At 38.8% G+C, this 22,955-nt stretch overlaps 1 protein-coding gene across 2 annotated transcripts in view; it reads right to left on the bottom strand.

Moving 5' to 3' along the window:
• ptp4a3b (protein tyrosine phosphatase 4A3b) overlaps positions 1-22,569 on the bottom strand; it is a 37,838-nt gene extending 15,269 nt beyond the window's left edge. Inside the window, exon 1 of one of the 2 annotated variants that reach the window (XM_017713155.2) lies at positions 22,455-22,569. The gene's annotated coding sequence lies outside the window, so the exon portion shown is untranslated. Of the gene's footprint in view, positions 1-21,521; positions 21,635-22,454 lie in introns of those variants that run through there. The other variant, XM_017713157.2, reaches the window with a different exon arrangement.
• Positions 22,570-22,955: the final 386 nt, after the last annotated feature.

The raw sequence follows: 22,955 nt of genomic DNA, 5'->3' as shown, positions 1-22,955 counted from the left end.
CTTCTAAGCCGCTTATCCTTCTTGGTCACGGGGGGAGCTGGAGCACATCTCAGCAGTCATTGGGTGTAAGGCAGGATACACCCTGGACAGGTCACCAGATAGACAGACAGACAGACAGACATATACATTCACACACACACTCAAACCAAGGCGCAATTTAACACGACCAATCTTCCTGACAGCATGTCTTTATGGGAGGAAACTGGAGAACCCGGAGGAGACCCACACAGACACAGGGAGAACACGCAAACTCCACACAGAGAGGACCCTGGTCAGCCAGGCAGGTCACAGGAAAATAAAATAATATAAACCTCAGATTTGAAAAGACACTGAACTAAAAGGCAATCTAGCAAAGACAAAAGGCAGCACAGCACGACATCAACAGGAAACAAAGAGGTAAGTTATTAAAGGGTCATGCAAAACTGAATTTCCCTCATTTTTTTAGAATAAAAGAATAAAACTAAATGAAAGCAAGTTGTCTGAATTAATTCTATTTGTGATATCATGAAGACCAACACATGTACATTAGCTGCTTATACAAGAGTTTAGCTCATGCTAAAGTTATGTTTATATATATACACTCTGAAAATATATATTTCATTAATTAATCATATATTCACGCTGAAGTTGTCAGACTGTCAGACTGTCTTTGAATTGACCACAATTCAGGGCCAGACTTTGAGAACAGAGGTCATTTACATGCAGCAGTTTTAAAGGCACAGAAAAACAGGAAAAGAGGAAGAAAAAGAAAAAGAGGCTGCTTAATTTAAAGAGATAAAGAAAGGCTGATAATGGGCACGTAAAAATTTACTAAGAATATTTTTGCTACATTACCAGCACAGCTTTTTTGTGTCAAACAAGGGTAAAAGTAAACTGCACAAAAAATGAAGATATGGCCCTTTAAGGACAGATCAGCATAATGAATACTACGTAATATGTAAATTATTCCAAAACCTAAAACACACAGTTATTCTGTAACACAGGCATATTTAATTCCTGAGGACCACAACACTAAACACTTTAGCAATATCCATGGAGTAATAAACCTTGTTTAAGTCATCCCTTCAGATTAAGGCATTTTAGAGGAGATAAATCAGTGAACTAGGCAGGCCTGTGGCCCTCATGCTGTAACACCTCCAGTGAAAGCAAAACAAGCTTTCGTAACCCCAACCCTAGTCTCAATTCCTGCTGGCTTGAGTTTCATAAGGATGTCTGTATGAGCTCGCTACAGATGTTAGCAGAGTGACCGACCAGTTGACTCCACTATGAAACACTGGAAAAGGGCCTGATGGACAGCGCTAACCCCAGCTTTACCACAATATTGCAATTATGTCATTTGCTAGAATTAAACATGCAACTTGTATTTTTAAAACACACCCCATGCTCCTGCAATGCGTGGGTTGATTCCTGTTTAGTTGTGCAATAGGGCAACAAATCCAGGACGCATGGTCACATAGAAATTGAAGGTAGACTGACCCTTACGCTAGCCCTCCATTTGTCTCCTCAGCAAGAGCTTAACGCATCTTGTGCGTAATCCATTTACACAATGCTGAGGCGGGGGGTTCAGGGGAGGGGGGAGTTCAGCTCAGAGTTATCAAATGTAAACTGTACGAGAAAGATAACTTTCTGAAGAGACACTAATCTAACCCTTTACTGCTAATTTTTCCTGATTGATACGTTTGTTCTCTAATTTAATGTCTTTATTTCAAACATGTCTAGGTTATGATAAACTAGCCAGGACATCTCACGCAAAGGTAGTGGAGAATCAGATGCAAGTCAATTGGTATAGTAGACACAGTAATCACAGCAGGCTCTGTGACACCTGTTAGCTAAGAGAGAACTTGTTTGTGAATGGCTTCTGATTTAAATCGGTCTCGTTGATAAGTCTGGCTTGTTTGTAAACAGGTTTACACAATAGGCTTCCTGCGATGCTTTTCCCAGAAGTCTTGGCTGGGCTTCAAACAAACCCATTAATTGGATGCCAGTGACATCATGAAGGGCAGCGTATACAAGTGATCAAAGAGAAAACAACAAAATTGTGCAAGTCATTCAAAGGCGGCATAATAAACACACATAATGGGGAGACGCTTAGTCTTGCCACCAACGTTGAGCCTTTGGCTTCTGAACAACCACTTTCCTCAGAACAAGACACAAAACCTGGCATTTAAGAATCCGATAAAAACAACTTTGAAAAACATAAGACTAGAAGTGTCAGGATATACATTTTTGCATGGCGGTTTTGAGATAATACATGCTGTGGATCAATTACAGGCAGGCTGCATCTACAAGGTGAGTAATGCAATGTTAGTTGCTTAAAACCTTCAAGAAACTAAATTGCACTTGGTGTGGCATTCTGTAAACCATCCTCAGTCTCAGTCACAACAGTTGTAGAAAGATCAACTTAAAGAGGTTTCAAGAAACGCCAGTCAAGCCAGTCAAAAGGTCAAAATGCCAATAACACATAATTTCAAACAACATACATTAAAACGATTGAAATCAATGGATCAAAAAATAATTGACTCAAGGTTGATAGTTTTCCTATTTCCTAAGCAGTGACAACAATCATAAGTTACTGAAAGCTAAAGTAGGGATTGTACTTTATTTATAAATGTTGGGTTTTCCCAAAAAAAACCTAATAAAACACCTTGAAATACCTTCTGGTGTCTAGCTCAGAATTAATGTTGGCATTTCTCTCAAGATTCACTCAAGCTAAATTGACTAAAATGTAATCATTCAAAGACAAAATATATACTGCATAGGTAAAATTACTTTAAAAATAACATGAACAAGCATGTTTGTAAGACACGTGAGGGCTGGCATGGAGAGGCTTTCAGAGAAAGTGGGTAAAGAGGACAGGAGTATAGACCTGATCTTAATCGGGGACATGAGACAGATAAGAAGCTAATGAAGCCAGACTGAACCTTCGACATGCCTCGTAACATGTCTAGAACGCACAGTCAACTGTTTATATTCTAGATAGATCTGTGGCCTATTCTGGAGGGTCAGATCTAATATCGGCTGTTTAAACAGACATTATCTTGCTTAGTCATCCCAGAAGATCTGGCTGTGCTGTTATACAGAGCATAGCTTGGATTGTGATCAGATTAGACTTTTCAATTCCAGTTTTCAGCATAAACCGAAGTAAACACTAATTGTAAGACTCTTAGATAATTAAATTGCTGATAAATTGCTGAAATTGCAAATAACTGAATTTGTTACACTGATTATCAGAGTGAGTAAAACAACACATGACTGATAATATCAACTGATAATAATCCACCATCTTTTTGCACACAGGCAGTTCTTGGGCACCTCTCCTAAAGTATAATGGCAGCCACACAAGTACTTTATGTTCTATTTTAATGATACCCAATTTCAACAAAGAAAAAAATATTTTTTATGAATTAACAAATGACATACAGTGTCCATGATGTAAACCAACACTGTTTTTCCCTATTGTCATTTCCATAAGCTAAATCTTCACTTTAGCCAAGTAAAGGAATTGCTTTACATCTAAAAACAAAAAAAAAAGTTGACGCCTTATTCAAACAACTGAATAAGCACACAAATGCTATAATAGTTCAGATATTCATATATTAAAAGAAGCTCCCCCTCTCCCCCATGGTATCCCCCCCCAGGTTGGCTTCAGACCTGTGGGGAACAGTGAATTAACACTGAAATTGGTATTCCAACCCAGTTTCCAAAAAACTTTGGACTCTGTGCAAAGTGTAAATAAAAACAAAATCATTTAAACCCTATATTTAAATTGATAATTCAAAGACAACATATCAAATATTGAAACTAAGAAATGGTATTGTTTTTTGAAAAACGTGTCCATTTTGAATTTGATGTCAGCAACAAGTTTCAAGTAAGTTGGGAGAGAGCAACAAAAGACTTGTAAAGTCCTGTAATGCTAATGCTTTGAGAAGTAAAGATGGGGAGGGGTTCCCCAGTCTGTGAAAGACTGCGCAGCAAATAGAGCGACAATCCGAGAATAACGTTTCTCAATTTAAAACAGCAAAGAACTTGGGGGTTTCATCCTAAAGGGAAAATTATATATTTAAAAGATTTAGAAAATCAAGAGAAATCTCTGTATGCAAGAGATGGCCATGATCTTTTGTCCTCAGGCAGCACTGCGTAAAAAAACAAATATAAACAGAATGCAGAAACGCCGCTACCTTCTCAGCTAATTTGGACTGAGAAAAAGTGTCCTGTGGTCCATTGCATCAAAATTTTTAATTCTTTTTGGAATATTAGGAACACCACATCCTCCAGACTAGGGAGAAGAGGGATCATCTGGCTTGTTGCACACAGTTCAAAGACCAGCATCTGTAATGTTATGGGGGTGTACATGGCATGGGTGACAAACATCTGTCAAGGCACCATTTATGTTGAATGATATGTACATGTTTTGGAACAACATATGCTGCCATCCAGATGATGTCTTTTTCAGGGAAGGCCTTGCTTTTCTCAGCAAGACAATGCCAAGCCACATTCTGCACGTATTATAGCAGCGTCGCTCTGTAGTAAAAAAGTCCAGACCTGTCACCCCTTGAAAACATCTGGTACATTATGAAAGGAAAAATATGACAAAGGAGACTATGAAACCTTGATATCAAGCAAGAATGGGAAAACATTTTGCTTTCAAAACCCAGAATAAATGGTCTCCACAGTTCCCAAACGCTTACAGAGCATGTTTAAAAGAAAAGGTGAGGCAACACAGTGGTAAACATGCCCCTGTCCCAACTTTTTTGAACTGTGTTGCTGGCATCAAATTCAAAATTGGCATATGTTTTTCAAAAGAAAATACATTTTCACTGTGTCAACATTTTATTATTGTTTTTTATATGTTGCCTTAGTACAATTTTCAAATAAATACAACATTTAAATGATTTGCACATCACTGTATTTTGTTTTAATTGAAATTTTTCTCAGTGTCCCAACTTTTTTGGAAACTGCGCTCACACAAAGACCCAAAAAGCACATCAAGCTTTGATCAGGACAATATGGTGAATAATCACTGACATAAGATCAGATCTATAAAACAGAAACAAAAAAAAAATCTTAACTTATCTTTTCAATGTATTTAAGTTAAGGGGGAATATTAAGGATTTTATAACAATGACAATGTTAAACATATTTGTTATGACTGCATTTAAATGATCTGTACAGCAGACATCCACAGTGATACTTTATCAATAATTATACATTTCTTTTTACAAGAGGTGTGTATGTGTGAATGAAACTGATACTACATTGAAGTCTGAGACTCTGATATTTATAGCATCCAGCATGTGCAAACATGCTCCAATAGGCTTTGCTGCTATTTATTGTTATTTGTATAAAAGGCTGTGCTAGAGAAAAGCTGTTGCACTCTAGCCCATTTTGTAAGGACATCCCAGAGAAACTGATCACAGAGTCAATTCATTTGGTTTGTTGTGTTAATTTCATTTTCACAGAAATAGTTTGACCAGCATTATGTTTATACCGATGTATCGTTTCATAAAGTTGCTGCCAATATGACCTAAAATGTAACTTTACAGACTAATTTATTATGTTAGGCAGGGCCTTATTTTGCCTTCATCATAGCCTGAAGTCTTCCTGTCATAGATTCAACAAGGTGCTGATTTGTCTTGATCTCCCATTCTACCACATTCTAAAACAGATCTAATGACTGGCAAGGCCACCAAAAGCAGGTTGGGTCCATGGATTTGTGCTGTTTACACCTGATGTGGTCTGCTGCTGTTGAAGCTGATCCACATCAATGCTGTGCTGTGCTTTTCTGATCACCACTGTTGTGAAGTGTGGTTATTTGACTTAATGTAGCCTTTCTGTCAGCTCAAACAAATCAGGCCATTCTTCTGGCCATTTTATATGGCAGAGGGCAGAGTTCAAGACTTAATACTGAGGTTACTGGGGTACAGCGGTTTTAGAATGCAGGGCTGACAGAAGTAACACCACTGCAATCAGCACTTATTCAAGATAAGCTGAGCTGTAGAGGAGTTCCCCTTTTCACATATCACATCACATGACCTCTGTACAAGTGCTCCCTCGTGCTCTTCCAACATCACCGCCAGCAAATGCCATCTAATCACTCCTACTAAACAGCACCAATGTGAAATTAAAAGAGATGCCAGCTGTTCCAAAAATACCAGAAATGCATGCTTCATTCCATGTAGTATTACAATGAATACAAAGAATGTTTCCAATGGATTGAAGTCAACCAATGAGCATGCTTCCTTTTTTCCATCAATAGCATGCTTTGCCAATAAGAATGAACGCAGCAATAATTTATTCTACTCGGCGACTACTTGATGACACTCCAACACTCCAAAAAGATGGGGGTGTAGTGGTAATGCTGGTGGAGTGCTGGACCCTTCCACAGGTCTACAAGAGTAGTGCTTGCGGAGCTGAGCCTGCATTTGACAGGGAGGAGAGCTGAGGCCTGGGCCTGTATTGTTCCATTATGTTTCTACAGGGTACTTAACTGTGTAGCTGAGCTGCAGGACACCATGGCTATCAGAGCCACCTGTGCTCTAAATTTACCCTCCACCAGCTGCCACCTAATAAATTTAGCTAGGGCTGAAATGAAGAGAGCCTCTGAGTTTTAGATAACCCAGGGATAGGTCATGGCGAGCCCAGAAGTCTTGTTTTGAAATAGGAGTATCCTCTAAAATGTAAAAAGGTTGCCTTGGATGAGATCCACCCTTATGACGGGATTAAATAACTACCTGTGAGAAAATGATTAAGAGGATGTAGTTAAATACTGTGTAACTCAGTACAGTTTGACATTTGAGTACAGATTCCCAAAAAAAAAAGAAAAAAATTTGTAGTATGTCATTAGTTTTGAAAGGCTACCCTGTGCTAATAAAATAACACTTTCAAATAACACTTCAAACCAATGAAGCAAATTTAAGTAGCATGATGATGCACATGGCAAATGGTATGTTTAATCATTTAACCAGAGACCGAATGAGAAAATTTCCAAGGAGAAGATTCCGAGGACCCTTTTTAACTCATTATTCTACTGGGTTTCATAATCTAAATTCATAAAGCATATTTTGGTGTTTCTTCTATTTATAATATAAAAAATACAATAGAGTCTAGAAAATATGAATGTGTGTTATACCAGAAGAGAAATACTGATAGAGAGCATCACATAAACCTTAAAAGAGCTTCCTTCACTCACCTTTCACCTTAATAAAAGCAACTGTGCTGCAATTAACATTTCATTTTCAAAAATTAAAAGAAGAGTTAGGTTAAAAACAAATAAATATATATTTTTTAATCTGACATTCCACTTACCTCAAATCAGTCAATCAGCCAAGACATGTTTGGTGTCCAAATGTTCACTCTTTAGGTTAGAACGGGAGCTGCTAGGCTATTGTTGATCACAATCACTGGAAGTCCGTCTGGAAGTCTGTAGTCGCCCTAGTCGTGACTAATTGAACGTAACACCTCAATCTTTGTAGATTTGATATGTAACTCTTTTATATTAAGTGAGTCTGGACACCTAACATGCTGATCGACTGCATTTGAGGTAAGTGGATCATGTTCATTTGATTTTTGTCAAACTATTCCTTTAAAAAAAACTATATGCAGCAGAAGGCAGTGTTGAACAAGCTCACCAGACAAGGCAGTAATACGCTTTTAATAACTGCAGGAACAGGAAGACTGGCTGCATGCTGAAGGTGACAATGTGTGAATAATTTTCCTATATTTGTATTTGTTTAACACATTTCTCCTTTATTGGGCACTGTCTGTCACATACCAAAAACAAACCAGCTGACTATAAGAACAGTAAAAGGTTTACATGCAAGTACAAGAGGAAAATAGTTACAACATAACCACTTATACATCAATAGTAAAACTGGTATTTACACCCATTGCTGTCAGATACACCCCATTAGATTAAAAAAAAAAAAAAGAGCGAACTCAAGCAGAGGAACACAACATGAAAGAGGAGAAGTGCATGAATACACGTGTGAGTCCGGTCTCCCTATTCTCGTCTCGGAAGATGTTCAGCCAAAACCACAATCTATCAGTATTGACATTCACATCACCACTTTGGAAGATGGAGCTGGACACAGAATTTCTGACTGAATTAGTCTACTGACAAGCTGGTCATTTCTCAGAATAAGGTGTCAAGTGTGCCAAGTTATTTCAAAACATGCTAATAAAAATGAGTGATGGCAATAACCTTTAAAAGCATGCAAGGAGCATATTGCACAAGTATGCAGTGACAAAATAAAATAGGGAATTCAGTGGGATAAAAAGGGCACACACGACAAGGGTACTTAGAGGTCTTAAAAATGTTCTCTTAACATCTCACTGGGAATTCCATCTTCAGACTTACATAAGACCCCACACTCCATTATCCCCACAAAGCTGCATGTTCAAAACAGCCACAAACATGGCTAATGTATTAATTCTGAAAAAGGCTGTAATGACACTATGTCAACGTTCTGTTGATTATATGTTTGATCCAGACTCCATGTGTAAGATATGTAGGCCTCAACAACAGAGACAGATGCATTCAGTGAAAACACAGGCACTCTAACTCCGCCTAAAGAGATGAACTATATAGGCTATAACTTACAGTTTATATCAGGGAATTTTGAAAGACCCTAGCTGGAAAACCTCAACGCGAACAGATGCTGCTAAATGATATTCCATTGCTTCGTGGTGTGCAGTACAACAGGTGATTGAAATACAAATCAATTACTGTTCCTGTTCCTTGCTTGACTCAAAATAGCTTCCCGAGAGCACCCTTTATCTTTATCCCTTTCGACCTGCTGTACCTGATGTCCCTCACAGCAGAATGAAAGCATGACTAATGTAATCCCAACAAGAACAGTGAGATCATCCTATCTCTTCCATCATATGACACAGCTAAGCACAAAGCAGTTCAGCAGCTTCCAAAACAGGTCAATCTTTTCGAGAGTATTCTGCATACACCTCCAAAACTCAACCATCTCCCGTACTAAGCTGTAATGCAACAGTTCAAGCCAAGCCAAGTTTAACAGATAAAATTCCTAAGAATTAGAAACAGCATAATTGGTATCAGTGGGCATTGCTAATTGGCTGATATATCTATATAAAATGCTGTACCAGATATCATAAGTGAAAAATAATTAATTCAATTAATCCATTTACAAGTCCATCCTGAAATACACACACTCACACTGTGTTAGCTGTGTATTTCTTCCAGTGAGGAACTAGAGTGTTTGCACAGTTTAGCATGATTTTACATGCTCTGAAGTGCTTCAGTTATAAATAACTCCTTAAAAGTTTGTCTTTTAAATCAGATTGTTACAGAAAACAATTTCGGTAAAATTGTGTTTAAAAAAAACAACAACAACAACAAAAACTCATAAGGCTTTGTAAACAATTTGAACACTAATGAAAATGAGAATGATCTGTTTGTTTTCTTCACTTTCCTGTGTGACATGTTGAAAAATATTTTAGGGTTTCAACGAGAGACATTAGACAAGCAATTTGTAATCACTGTTCCTGCTGAGTATCAAGAAGGAGTACAACATCCAAGAACTTCTTTACAGGTTTGATACCACTGAAAAAAACTGACAAACAAAGAGCAAAAGAGCCAAAGAGCAAAGTTTATCTAAGAAATAATGTAATTCATTGCCTTGGGTGACCAACTGTTGTGGCATATACTGTTGACTACACACTGTAATACATTTTGTAAATTCATTTTATATACATGTATTCATTGTCTGTTTTTTAAGTGTCTGGTTTTACTTTTCAGCCGAGTGTGTCCTGAATTCTGGTTTTGGCCAAGAATATTCATCTCGGTCTCATTTCAGTGAATCACTAATTTAAATATATGTACCATTTCTAATGCAGATATACATCTGAGAGAAACTTACTTTTTGAAAAAAATTAAGACATCACTCATTTTCCCACAAAGCAACTCCTGTTGATGTGGATTTCCCTATAAAATGCTCTTATGCATTTTTTTTTAAAAGACTGGGGAGGCCCGTTGAGGAAACACGTTTCCAAAAATAGGGTCATATGAGCCATGTGTTTTTCCAGCTGAGCCCACTCCAAAGGCTAATGTCACAGACTGGGGCACAGTGGTTAACTAGGCAGAGCAGAGGGAAAGCCGCAAGGTCTGCTAATTTTGCCTTGTAAAGCAATATGAGGCAGGAGGCAAGGAAAGAGGCCTGATTTGCATGGCCCATTTCAAGCCTTTGAGGAAGCAGTAGCGATTCAATCTGGAAGTCAGGACAGAGATTTGACGAGCTAAAGAATCCAAATTAGAATCTTTGTTTTCCAAATACCAAATGTAAACGGAATTTCTCCTGGTGCAGGTGTCAATATAAAATGAATTCCAATAAAATAAATAGAGAAAAGATATACTATATATAAACATAAAACAGGCTGTGCAATGGGAATTAAACAGTTACATTCAAGTACTAAAGTGTACACACACACCCACACACACACACACATCTACATATATATATATAGTATGTACAAGATGCTAAGAAAAACGAGATGCAAATGTAAGTGTAAAGCTAAACATTTTTATGAAATGTATACGGCAACAGGTGCATCTGTGCACTGACTATAGTAAAGTGGGAGATGCTCTCATTTAGAGGGATTACGGCATTATATACACAGTGGGTTATGTGCAATACAGTGTGAGTAATAAAGTGCATGTACAGTTGTGTAAAGCAAAGGGATGTGAGAAGGATCCTTGTTTAGGAGGACGACAGCCTGAGAAAAGAAGCTGTGGAGATGAGTGTTGGTCCTCATCTTTAGGGTCTTATTCCTGCTCTATTCTAAGTGTAACCAGTGTGAGGGGTCAACGATGATTTTCCCCGCCCTCCATCCTCATCTTAGATGAGTAAAGGACCTTGAGGGTGGTGGGCCATAGTTTTTTTATACACCAAGCATAACAGTGCAGAGGCAAAGGATGTGATGATGGACGAAAACTTTTTTGAGCTGTCACAGGATATACAGGCACTGCTTGGCCTTCTTCACAACTGCCATGTTGTGTCTGTTCCATCTGAGATCCTGCTGAATGGTACCCAGGAATTTTGTAAGAGTCTGCTCTGCTGACAGCGGAGACTTGCATTTACAGTGGACGCACTGTGGTGACTTTCTTTTTAAAATCAATGGTAATTTCTAAAGTTTATTTGTTTCACTCCAGGTTGTCAGGCTCCACACCATGACACCAACTGTCGTTTCCTGTACGTATGTGAACTCATCATGGTTTCAGATGAGACTGACCAGAGTAGTGTCAACTGCAAACTTCAGCAGAGTCACTGCAGGAAGTGCAGTCACTGGCGTACACAGAGCAAAGCATGGCGAGGGCATGTGGAAAACCAGTTCTGAAGCAGCGAGGGTCTGAAATGTAGTACCCACCCTGACATACTGTTTCCTGTTAGACAAGAAATTTTGGATCCAGTAGCAGACAGATGGGGGGACACTGTGTTAAACTATTTTTGCTGCCACTAATCCTGGAAAATATCCTTTACCAGATTGGTCTAAAGATGGGTGGAGACCTAATTTAAAATTAACAATGCATCGCTGTACTTGCATTGCTGCATCAATGCATCACTGAATCCAGTTGCAGGTGTGCTTACTTTGCATAATACCAAGGACAATCGGACCAAATGAAAAGAAGTAGACATACTGAACTATGCCCTAACCATATGTAGCAGCAATATCACTACTTTTAAAGAATCTTCTCCAGATCACAAATAGGGCCAAGTAAGACTAAGGTGAAGACTTCACAGGTCATGCAGCAGAGCCATCTCAGACTGCTCTGTGAAAAGTTCAGATAAAAGTTAGATGCTAAGGTACAAAGCACTTCTATAAAGGAATGGTTTGCCAGGTTTGATTGTATTTTACATTGTCTGTAAACTTCAGCCACTTCAGCAATATGAGATACTTCATCATTTCCTGTCATGAAATATTGGTGGGAGGTGGCACTGCATATGATTTAAAGAAGGTACATTGCAGTTTTGATTGATCTAGGAACACAGAGCGCATCTGTATTTAACAAAAGTCTACAAGGTATAAACTACACTGTGAAAGCATCCTAAGCCACTCCACCTTATCACTGCCTTAGCCGTGTCTCAATTTACATATGGTATGCAATCATCTACTTTTGTAATGTAAATAAGTAGATCTTCTCTAAGTAGGTTGATTTTTTATGTATTATGCATAGGAGACTTAAGAAGGTTAAACCAAGTATAAACTGTGTAGATTCTCCAATCCATTTTAAGCATATTTAAGCATTTTACATTTTTATCAAGACAAGGACAGCTGTCATTTTATCTGACTCAATATTCCAAAATAAATTCTATGCACTGGAGGACTTACTGAACAGTTTAGGTGTGCCTTTAAGGAAGTGTCCTACTTCTGCTGACCTATCTCCATTGGAGCACCGGAGTCCAGTGTCAGGTCCATCTGCCTTCTGCCACTCAAACCTGGGCTGAAGCATGCTCGCCAATCCTTGCATGTAAGGTGTGTAAAATCACACCACCATAACTCTTTACACCAACCTTGAGGACTGCACAATACAACAGTGATGAAATTACAGGCTCTTGTAACGTATTAAGACAATATTCAGAATTGTCAAAACTGCAAAACTGCATTAGCCTGCATCATTTTGGCGAAATTATTTAAGTTTGTAACATTACGTAAAAGCCTTGACTCTTCAGAAATTAGTCAGTGCTTTTCACAGTTCTCATTTCCAAAACACTGTTAAAAGCACTGATAAGCGTGGACATTATGACAAAGGTAACATGTGCTTTTGCATTATTCCAAAAGGGCATTTTTGCCAGTTTTGTAGAAAAACTGCAAAATCTCAATAGTCTTCTCCTATAACAGCTGCTGTTTTTGTGTCTGTGCCATTCAGACTGATATATGTAAATAAACTCTGTTTTGATTTCCTGTCTGCAGTGTGCCCCATTGTAATTCATTGTAATTAACAGAAATTTGAATTATTCTCTCGCAGCATCATTGGCAATATTATGATGCTCACTATTCTCCTGTACGTGACAAACACAGCAACTTCAATTATGACTACATTCCCCCTCCAGTACACCGAGTGTCAAGAGCATCTCAGAGTTATTCATGCAATGGGTCTACGTGCATCTGCACACACTGGCTGGACAAATATAAACAGCCTTTGTCAGGAGTCCCCTAATAATTCCATGTTGGCCCCTGCATCTGGTGCACCATCAAACTATTTGTTTGGACTTCAAATTGATTCATAAACTGTTTTTATACAATTGCTGACATGCAAAAGGATTGACTGGCTTGCAGCTGACTCTTTGCATTATGACCCCACACATATAAACTCATCCTGTTCCAAGATGACCCACCATTTGGTAAAATTTCAAGGAATGAATAAGATATTTAATTCACTCCTTCAGCTATGAGAGCTCGAATTTAACTGGTGATCTGGGGCTTTCCAATGCCCCTGTGAATCTCTGTGTTTATCTTTAAGACAGAGCTCAGAGCTCTACTTTAAGATGAATGCAAATGATGCTTGGAGAAGGCCATTCCCACAATAAGAATGACCCGCTGGTGGCGGAACTTGGCGGAATCCCCACAGGAAGCATTTCCCTTCATTGTGTCTCCGAAAGCTTGCGGCTATGATCGCCATAACACTGGTTAGCTTGCTTTCTCAATCACTCATCACATCTCCATGGTTGTCATTTTGACAATGTCCATCAACAACATCTGAGAGCTCACTGCAGTTAGTCGAGCTAATATTCCTAAACTTGTCCATTTTTTGCTATGGTAGGCTATTAAAGTCAAAATGATCATTTATTCACACACACTATTGTTATGCCTGGCACGGCTCTACAGACCTTTCAAATAAATACAGAGATCAAAGTATGCCGTTAAAATTTTCCAGATTTACCTTAAATTCAGCAACATCACATTAACCCATTGAAGGGGGGCATTTTTTGAAAACTTATGAAGACCATACTTATGTAGTGAAATACGAAGCCAAGAAAGCTGTAACATTTGCATCTATAATAAGTATTAACTTACAATTACTACTCACATATATAGCCCATAATTAAGCAATAGAACACAAAAGGAAGTGTGTTATCATGAAGGCTTGTGTCTACGACCAAATCACAGCCGTGAAGTTATAGTGATAACACACGACCTCGAGTGTTCTACTGCTTTTATACAACAGTTAAATAAATAAAGTAATAAATAAATTGGGCCACGAATGTGTCATTTAATATGTTTTAATATTCGCAGTTCCTTCCAAATTATTGTTCCTTAACAAGCAGCTTGTGGCTACGTCAGAGTAACATGCTCCGCTCACTTGCTGTACAGCCGGCAGTTTGCTCTCCAACTCCTCACACAGACCAACTGACAGTTTGGGAATTTAGTGTAGTCTCATCTTCAGAGTTTGACCACATCGGCTGTCGGTCAAATGAGATCTTCAAAGTGTCAGTTTTCTGTTTGTGGCAAAGTAAGAAGTAAAAAAAAAATAGAGAGCGTCTCCTATCAAAGTCGTTGCTTAGCAATGGTGTCTCAGTGGAGTAATACGGTGTTTGTGAACCCCTGATGTTATGGCGAAATAACAACACAGTTACAACGCCTCTCAACCAATCAGCTTGTGTGGCCAGACCTAACTGTTGTATAAATGGAAACTAAGCTGCAATAAACGGCCTGTTTCAAATTCATTGCTTTTGTGATGTCATGAAATATATATTACACATTTATTACACATAACTATGCAACCTATACCTGTATCAAAATTTATGCTGATGTTATGTATTTCTGGATTCCTTTTTGAATAAGGTTCAATTTAGCGCAGCAAAAAAACCCCCAGAAAAATCACAGATGACTTACGTCAGTCTTAAAGGCACAATAAAAAAAAACAGCCTCTTTAATTCTCTGGGGAAAGAGGAGAGTTTGAAAATGGTAATGTAAATAATTAATTATACCTGATTTTGGGACATAAAAACATATAAATGTCATAAGTTAACCTTAAGGAGCAAAAATGTATGATATGGGCTCTTTAATACTCTCAAAGAAGTACACAATCAATTGATTCACTTTCACTATTACTTATTCTGTTTGTCCAGGGCTGATTATTGATGTTCTGATTGTATCCCTCTTTATTCCAGTCTCTCTTCATTGTTTTCCTTGCCTTTTATCATCTCTCACTTCTAATCTTTGTCTCTCTCTCGCACACACGCACACGCACACGCACACACACACACACACACACACACACACACACACACACACACACACACACACACACACACTTCAGCAGTAATATGAATAAGTACAATCTTATCTCCATTAAAACAGCTGGAAAAAATCTCACTGGAAAATGTGTGTGAACATCAGGAAAAGGGTGGTTGTGTGATTATGACAAAAAAGATCATTTTGATTACTTTCAGTGATTGTGACTCTGATCATTAGGCTGAGTGCAACTTACAGAGATTGAAATCTAAAAACGCACAGTGACAATGCACTCCACACTCCGGTACATCAGTCATTCAGCAGACTATTCATAGAGCATTTAAGGGCATTATCAGGTTATTCAGCATGTCTACAGCAAAGGTTTGTGATTTATTAGAACACCCATTTGCTCAGGCATGACAGCAAGAAAGTGCTATGTTTATCCTGCGAACATATTAACAGATATAATAAATCACTTTTAGCTATTCTCAATAAAACAGGCTAACTGAAAGCAAAACTTGGGCAATATATAGTACTGTGTCACAGACCACCCTTCACTTATTTAATTTCCAGCCAAAACGGACAAAGAACTCAATGCTATGAAACGGTCTGAAAGAATCTGTGTAAATGTCAAAAAGGCACTACTGAGAAAAGAAAATAATAAAAAGCAAAAAGTAAAAAAAAAAAGGAAACTTACAAATTAAACAAAGAAGCAGCTGGCCTTTTCAGAACAATAGAATGTCCACCCCAGACCTTAACATCAGTAAATTAGTTTGAATCGTGAAAAGCGGAAAGAAATAAAGAAGACTGAACTTTGGAGGTGTGGAAAAATATCCCTGCAGATTTCTCTGAAGAACTGAAGGCAGATCTAACAAAAAAAATTGACAGTTGCAAAAGCAAAGAGTGGACACCTTAAATACTGATCAATCTGATATATTTAGCATTGACGCTTCTGTGTCATTTTCCATCAGATTTTTTTTGCTCTTGCTGCTGCAAAATTAAAAACTTTTACTTAATGGCAGTTAAACTAAAACTAAAAATGAAATAAACAATGGACTTTCTCTGATGTTTACACGGTGATGTTGAAATTGTGACTAAATCCATCTGGTTCGGCATTTAAAAATAATTTAACGTGTACTTCTGTACAGCTACAAATGCAGTAAAGCGAATAAAATGCGGTCACTTTAGCAGCACAACATCACCTGCTCTTCTACATTACAAAACATACATCAGTAGATATCGGTCTGAAATATCGGCCAAATCTTAACAACACTTTTTTTAACCAATTAACTGCTGATATTGATATGATTACAATATCACTGTAAATCACTACTGCAACAGCTACTACCAACTATTAATTTATTGGTAAATCATAAATGCACTCTCTCTATGTTTTATTATGGTGCCCAATCCCAAAAACTACAGAAAATAACCTTACCCTGCAGAAGACTCATGAAGGACGCTTTTCTTTGTGAAATGTCAGATGTCATTCACTACATGTACACTGGGTAGAGCAGCTGGTTAAGGAACTGAGGCACAGTTCTCACTAAATGAACCAACTACCTATTCACACCCCACAAAAAAGGAGTCCATTCAAAACAATGTGCTTCCTGCCCCTCTGTGTGCGTGTGGGTGCGTAAAATCGTGTGTATGTGCGTACTGTAGAGTTTGCTTGCTGTGATATCTGTATTCAATTAGTGATCTTAAAGGCCAGTTTTGGGGAACGTGGAAAACTGCTCTTCAGGGGAATCACAGCAGGGCTTAACCATTTCATTTACCACAGTACAAAATCTGAAAGTGACATTTTCTGTGATTCCCTATACCCCTTTATTCTTTTTGTAAAAAAAGGCCTTCAACCAGGACCTGGCTGGCAGTGTGAAGTCAAACAGCTGGACCCTGTGGCTAGCAGGCCCAATTAAAGGAAGACCTTGCTCGGGGCACCACAGCCGCTTATGTTACTGTGCCATACTCAGCAAAAGGTTTGTGCACTTCAGACTTCAACTCGGCAGATACTGTATCTGTATTGAGAATGGAGTATGTCAAATAAATCACATGTTAAAGTCACACATCTTTGAAGCCAAATTTCTTTAGTAAAATCTTCTAATTATTGCCTTAGTAGTTTCAAATAAATCTAAGCTTTCATCATGTAACAATTAGGGTTGTACTGATATGGCAATTGTGGGCTGATGCTGATATATGATATTCCTGCAGTAAAATTACTTAAAGAATAAGCTAAATAAATAAATTATTTAACTGTGCCTCTTTAATAATAATCATAAAACTATTAAAGTGTGCATGAAAGTATTACTTGTACCATGACAAACTGCCATATCAAAACCAGACTCCAAACTGCCTTTTTTGAAACACTTGAAAACACCAGCTGGCCTTTACACTGTGCAAAGATTTTATGACAAATGTACTGGTAGAAATGGCCCAAAAAACAAAGCAGCTTCAAAAAACAATGACAAAAGAGCCAGCATTTTTCCTCATATAGATCTTTTTGTTTCGGTATTTTTAATGTGGTCTACTATCCCATCCATGTAGCCCACAGCATAGAAACAGCCTGTTTGCAATGGAAAAAAGTCCACCAATAATTTTTAGTGCCAGCATTGCTCTGCTCCACTACCACCCCCCCCTCACACACCCCCACCCCCCCACTCCATATTCCACCTCTGTTTACGTCCAAAGCTCCAGCTACCCTGCTCACATTTTCCTAATAAAAGGGGAGTTAACTGACGTTCAGTGGAGGAAGCCACCCCTTGCCCCATGGTGGCAGCTAACGTCATTGGTTATACTTCACCATTCAGTGCCAAGAGCAACGCTTCCAACATTCCACTGCACATGCCCCACAGGCCAGTGGATTGGAGGCCGGGGTGGGGGCCTGCTGTGGCGTGGAGCGTAAGCAGCAGGTAGGAGGAAACCCGTCCCAGCCCAAGCCCTTCCTGCTCTGCCTGATTAGAGTGTGCCTGAACCACACACCTTCCTGAATCACAGCTGAGGCCTAATCAGTTAGGGCACTGCCTGTGCTGGTTGAATGGAACAGAAAAGGTGTTCCATAGAAGGACTGAATTCTTACTACAAAACCAATCAATTAGGACCTGAGATCACACAATTCACTCAAAACATTTCTGAAATCAACTAAGGCTTTTCCATCAGATCTTCATTTGCACTGCCATGTGACCCATACTGAATGTGTCCATGCTGAATTTAGGTACTCTTATTGACAGGGCACCAAACATACCAAACTGGGATGTAAGGGTGAAGGTAGAAATAGTACAGACCGGTACTTTCAGAGAATCACCGCACTCTGTCAACTGAATTTGACTACTGGCATTTCTGAAAAACCATTCACTTGCCATTGTTTATGTTTACTATTAACACCAGTGAGAGAGACACAAGCTCCAGGGAACCCCACCTACTTTCATGTTTCTGTTGTACGATGGGAAAAGACATGGGTATTCGACCAAGGTATGGATGGCTCTATATTAGCACCTGTCAACGCTGTTTTGCGCTGCAATGAATTTTTGTTTAGAAACTGTTCAGAAACTTTATGTTTAGCGAGGCTGCAGCAATGACAACAGATACTAGCAGCTTTCACACTGAGCGAAGTTATCTTAAATAGATATGTAAATATATTAGTGGTGTCAAAACGTATGCATTAATACCATTTTAAGACAATAAAATGTTTAATGCCACTAATTTTTAACACTATTAACATATTTTCCTCGTTTGACCTTTCAAACCATCTGTAGTTACCCTGAAGCCCAGCTTCTTGCATGCTGTTGCTAAGACTCTGTGACTGCAGCGCTCTTGATGACAAACAGCTTTTAAATGACAAGTTCTACATTGGCTCTCTTGCTAAAAATAAAGTTATTTTTAACTACTTCCAAGAAGTGAATTTGTTTACCACAGGAGTACATTAAGTCTGAAGTATCATTTACCAGCCAAACAAATGACTTATGCCAGCAATACCAGTAATTCACCAGACTGCACTGGACAATGCTCACAGGAGACATGGATGCATCAACAAGCAGTGAACTAACAAAACCAACAACAAAAGGTAAAAACATCTATTCAAAACCAGAGGTAACCTAGCAGTATGAGAGTGAAAAGCTAAAATTCAGAACTACATGACATTGATGGACATCCTATTCCAAAACCGTGGGTATTAATACGTCGCCCACCATTTGTGGCTATAACAGCTTCCACTCTTCTGGGAAGGCTACTAATTGAGGCCTCTGTACAGGCCACTGGAGTTCCTGCATACCAAACTCATCAATTCATGTCATTATGGACATTGCTTGGTGCACAGGGGCACAGTCATGCTGAAACTGCTGTTCCCTAAACCTTTGATATAAAGTTAGAAGTCTATAATTGTCTAAAATGTTTTTATATACAGCAGCAACAACATTACCCCTTACTGGAACTAAGTGGCCAAAACCTGAAAAACAGCCCCAGGTGATTATCCCTCCTCCACCATACTTTACTACAATGCACTGTGCATTCCGATAAGAAGAGTTCTCTTGACATCTGCCAAATGCAAATTTGTCCATCAGACTGGCAGCTAGGGAAACTCTATAGTGAGTGATGGAAAGGAGTTTTTACAGGCCTTTTTACATACGTCCCTGCTCTGAGAGTTTGAGGCTTCATGGCTGAGCTGTTGTTGCTCCTAGGTACTTCCACTTCACAACAATAATACAGCTGACAGAGGAAGATCTAGCTACTGACTTGTGGCAATGATTACATTCTATGGCAGTGCCACATTTAGAGCCACAGAGCATACAGAATGACCCATTCTATAGCCAGCGTTTATTGGTGGACAGTGCATGGCTATGTGCTTGATTTTACACACCTGTCAGCAAGGAGTGTATCTAAAAAAACTCTAGCCCTAAGCCCAAACCCAATAATTTTGAGGGGTGTCTACAAACTTTTACTCATATAGTGTATATAAACCCTGTTGCTCTCACTGGACACTGGTGGTGGGAAATGGAAACTGTGTTCACTCTATGGAAATCATGTGATTTACATGTTCAGTTCATGTGAACCCTGCATTCACACAATGAAAACAATGTATTAATTTTCTGAAAGTAATACATTCATTCTGCTGAAGCTTGTTTTGTCCACTTGTATAGCTATGACAAAAAGCACTGCTTTAATTAAATGGAGCAAATATCTTTTAAGGTCAAATTTTCATTTATATCAAATGTTGATTTTGCTCATTGCAAACATACTGTAATGAAAGGAACAGACAAATTCATCTACTAGTTTTGTTTTGCTTAAGATGTTTATTTTTTTATTGCCATCATCTTATAATTAATGAAAGTCAGTGTTGCACAGAACAATGTGACTGTACTAAGGAATGCAGCCTAACCTACCATCTTCCACACAGAAAACATCTTCCCTAAACAGAAATCAATCCAACAGCATTAAAACGCAATACAGATTGTATGTGTTTGCACAGGAAGAGTTTAAGTTACGTAATCAAACAAAGTATCATATGTGAAGTGAAAGACATTGGGTCATTAGGCGATGAACTAACCAGTATAATCCTGATCACAAGACATGCTTATGGCTGTCTCCTCTGTAATGCTACTAGCTAAAGTTAATGCAACTTGAAGAGGGGATAATACTTACAGTCTTACATGGAGGAACACACTGCTAACCAAACAAAGTGGGAAAAATAACAAGTGTCCAGTAACTGATCTGGAGACCCATTCAGTCAAAGAAACTGAAAACATGTGCAGCCTCTCTCATCCCATTAGGCCCAAAATAGGGGCGGGCAATACGGTAAAATTGTAATGCCATGATACTTACAGATATATTCAAAGTGTATGATATGTATCACAATTGTTTTCAGAGGTCTGATAGTCTGGAATGGATTAAATGCATCAGCCATGCAACATCTAAAAATACTACATTTTTTCAATGTTTGAAATGTTGCGCATTACTACATTCAGTTAAAAGGGCCAATTGTGTTTCATTAGACTCACAGCTTTGTCAGTTAGAATAGTGCCAAGTTCCCAATGACAGCGAAACCCGACACAACAAAACCATATGGGAGGCCTGTCTAACTCTCGGGAGGCCTGTCTAACTCTCTTTTTAATTTAATGTACAGTTGTTTGGAACTCTCATGATTTGCTCAGGAACGTTTATAGCAACGTAACTTATCACGATGATATCTTACCATCAATTAGCTCATCCCATGCTGTCAACAGTGAACAACAAGACATGTCCGGAAGAAAAAACCCATCATTATAAACCTGTCCAACATTGTGTGCATACAACATTCTTCAACCGTCCCCGCCCTATTTACTCCCTACCTTTCAAGGCTCAGCACGGATCGCAGAACTAAGCAGCTGGCACTGTACAACCTGTTGCTCCAAGCACTATACAACGGTCGCTTATCAAACCACAGACACTCGCTGATTATCCTCCACTGACATCAGTACTAGTTCACTACAATTGCGAAAGTGACCTCAGATCATTGGCTGCATTATTTCAAACTGCCACCGCCCTCAGTGGTAATCAAGAATCCAGCTGGTTGACATGCAGCTGCAATATGCATGCAGTCAGTGCCCTTCAGTTTGGCCAAATTATGGCATATTAAATATGTCAGAGTTAACCTGAGCAACGCATTTTCTTTGTCGTTTTAAAGAGCCATAAACATATAATAATATGAAGTATGAGCGGAGGCCCTACAATCACTCATGTGGCAAAAAGACAGCACGCTTAGCCCTGTACTCAATAATACGGTGCAAGAATAAGATAGAAGGGAGTAAGTTAGGGCGAGGTTAGAACCAGCTGTGGCTTTTCTGAGAAACCTTTCCTGTCAAGCAGCGAGTTAAAGTTTGTTAGTTGCGCTTAGCTAATAAGCAGCCCTAACGGACAGGCTTTCATCAACACTTAACTACAGCTAGCCGGCTAACTTTGTCACCTACAGGTCTTAGACTCCTACACTCCAAAGTTGAAATGTAGCTACACCACCTATACCGCGGTTCAGATCCACTTAAAAAAAAAAAACATTGTGGCTACATGTTTGCCTGCAAGTTGCGGGTTCCATCACACAGACGCTAACTCAAACTCAACTCGCGCGTAAGCTAGCTAGCACCGTGCAGCACTAAGCCGCCGCCAACAGTGTTCACATAAAGCGCGTTAGAACAAAGAGCAGGCTGTTCCTGAGGACGAGACAGCCTGAACAGCAAGAGATCCTACAGTACGGTGTGTAAGCATTGTCACCTATTTCTCATACTCACATAGTTGTCTCAGCGCTCCCGTTACCGAGCTCAGTCCATGTGATTCAAGTGCAGGGTGTGATTTTCTCCCTCCTGCTGTATCCATGGGGACGCGGCGTCACCATCAGCTCCGGACTCAACACCAGGGGGCGGAGCCAGGGGAGGAGCTAAGAGAGAAGAGCGAACACAAACGATTACAAAATTCAAATCTATTAATTATTGTTCGTTTCTTTTATTGGTATTTTTCATTTAAACCATTATATAGAATTTCCAACGCAAACGTGCCTATCATTTGTCACGTATTCAATATGGACTGTACAAAAGCAGACTAGAAAAAATTCAAATCCAAAAACTAATTTTCCTTTCATTTGAATTTTATCGGGACAGCTCTATTTTTAAGGATTTTCAGGTTAAATTTCTATGAGAAAAAAAAACCAATAAGGCGAAAACAAAAACAAACCTGGAGGGAAGCTGAAATCTGCAAACCCAGTTTTCAAAAAAGATAAATAAATAATAATAATA

The sequence above is a fragment of the Pygocentrus nattereri genome, chromosome 3, assembly GCF_015220715.1.
Source record: "Pygocentrus nattereri isolate fPygNat1 chromosome 3, fPygNat1.pri, whole genome shotgun sequence".
Lineage (NCBI taxonomy): Eukaryota > Metazoa > Chordata > Actinopteri > Characiformes > Serrasalmidae > Pygocentrus > Pygocentrus nattereri.
The sequence above is the reverse complement of the archived record's forward strand: the minus strand, read 5'-3'. Positions and strand labels throughout refer to the sequence as shown.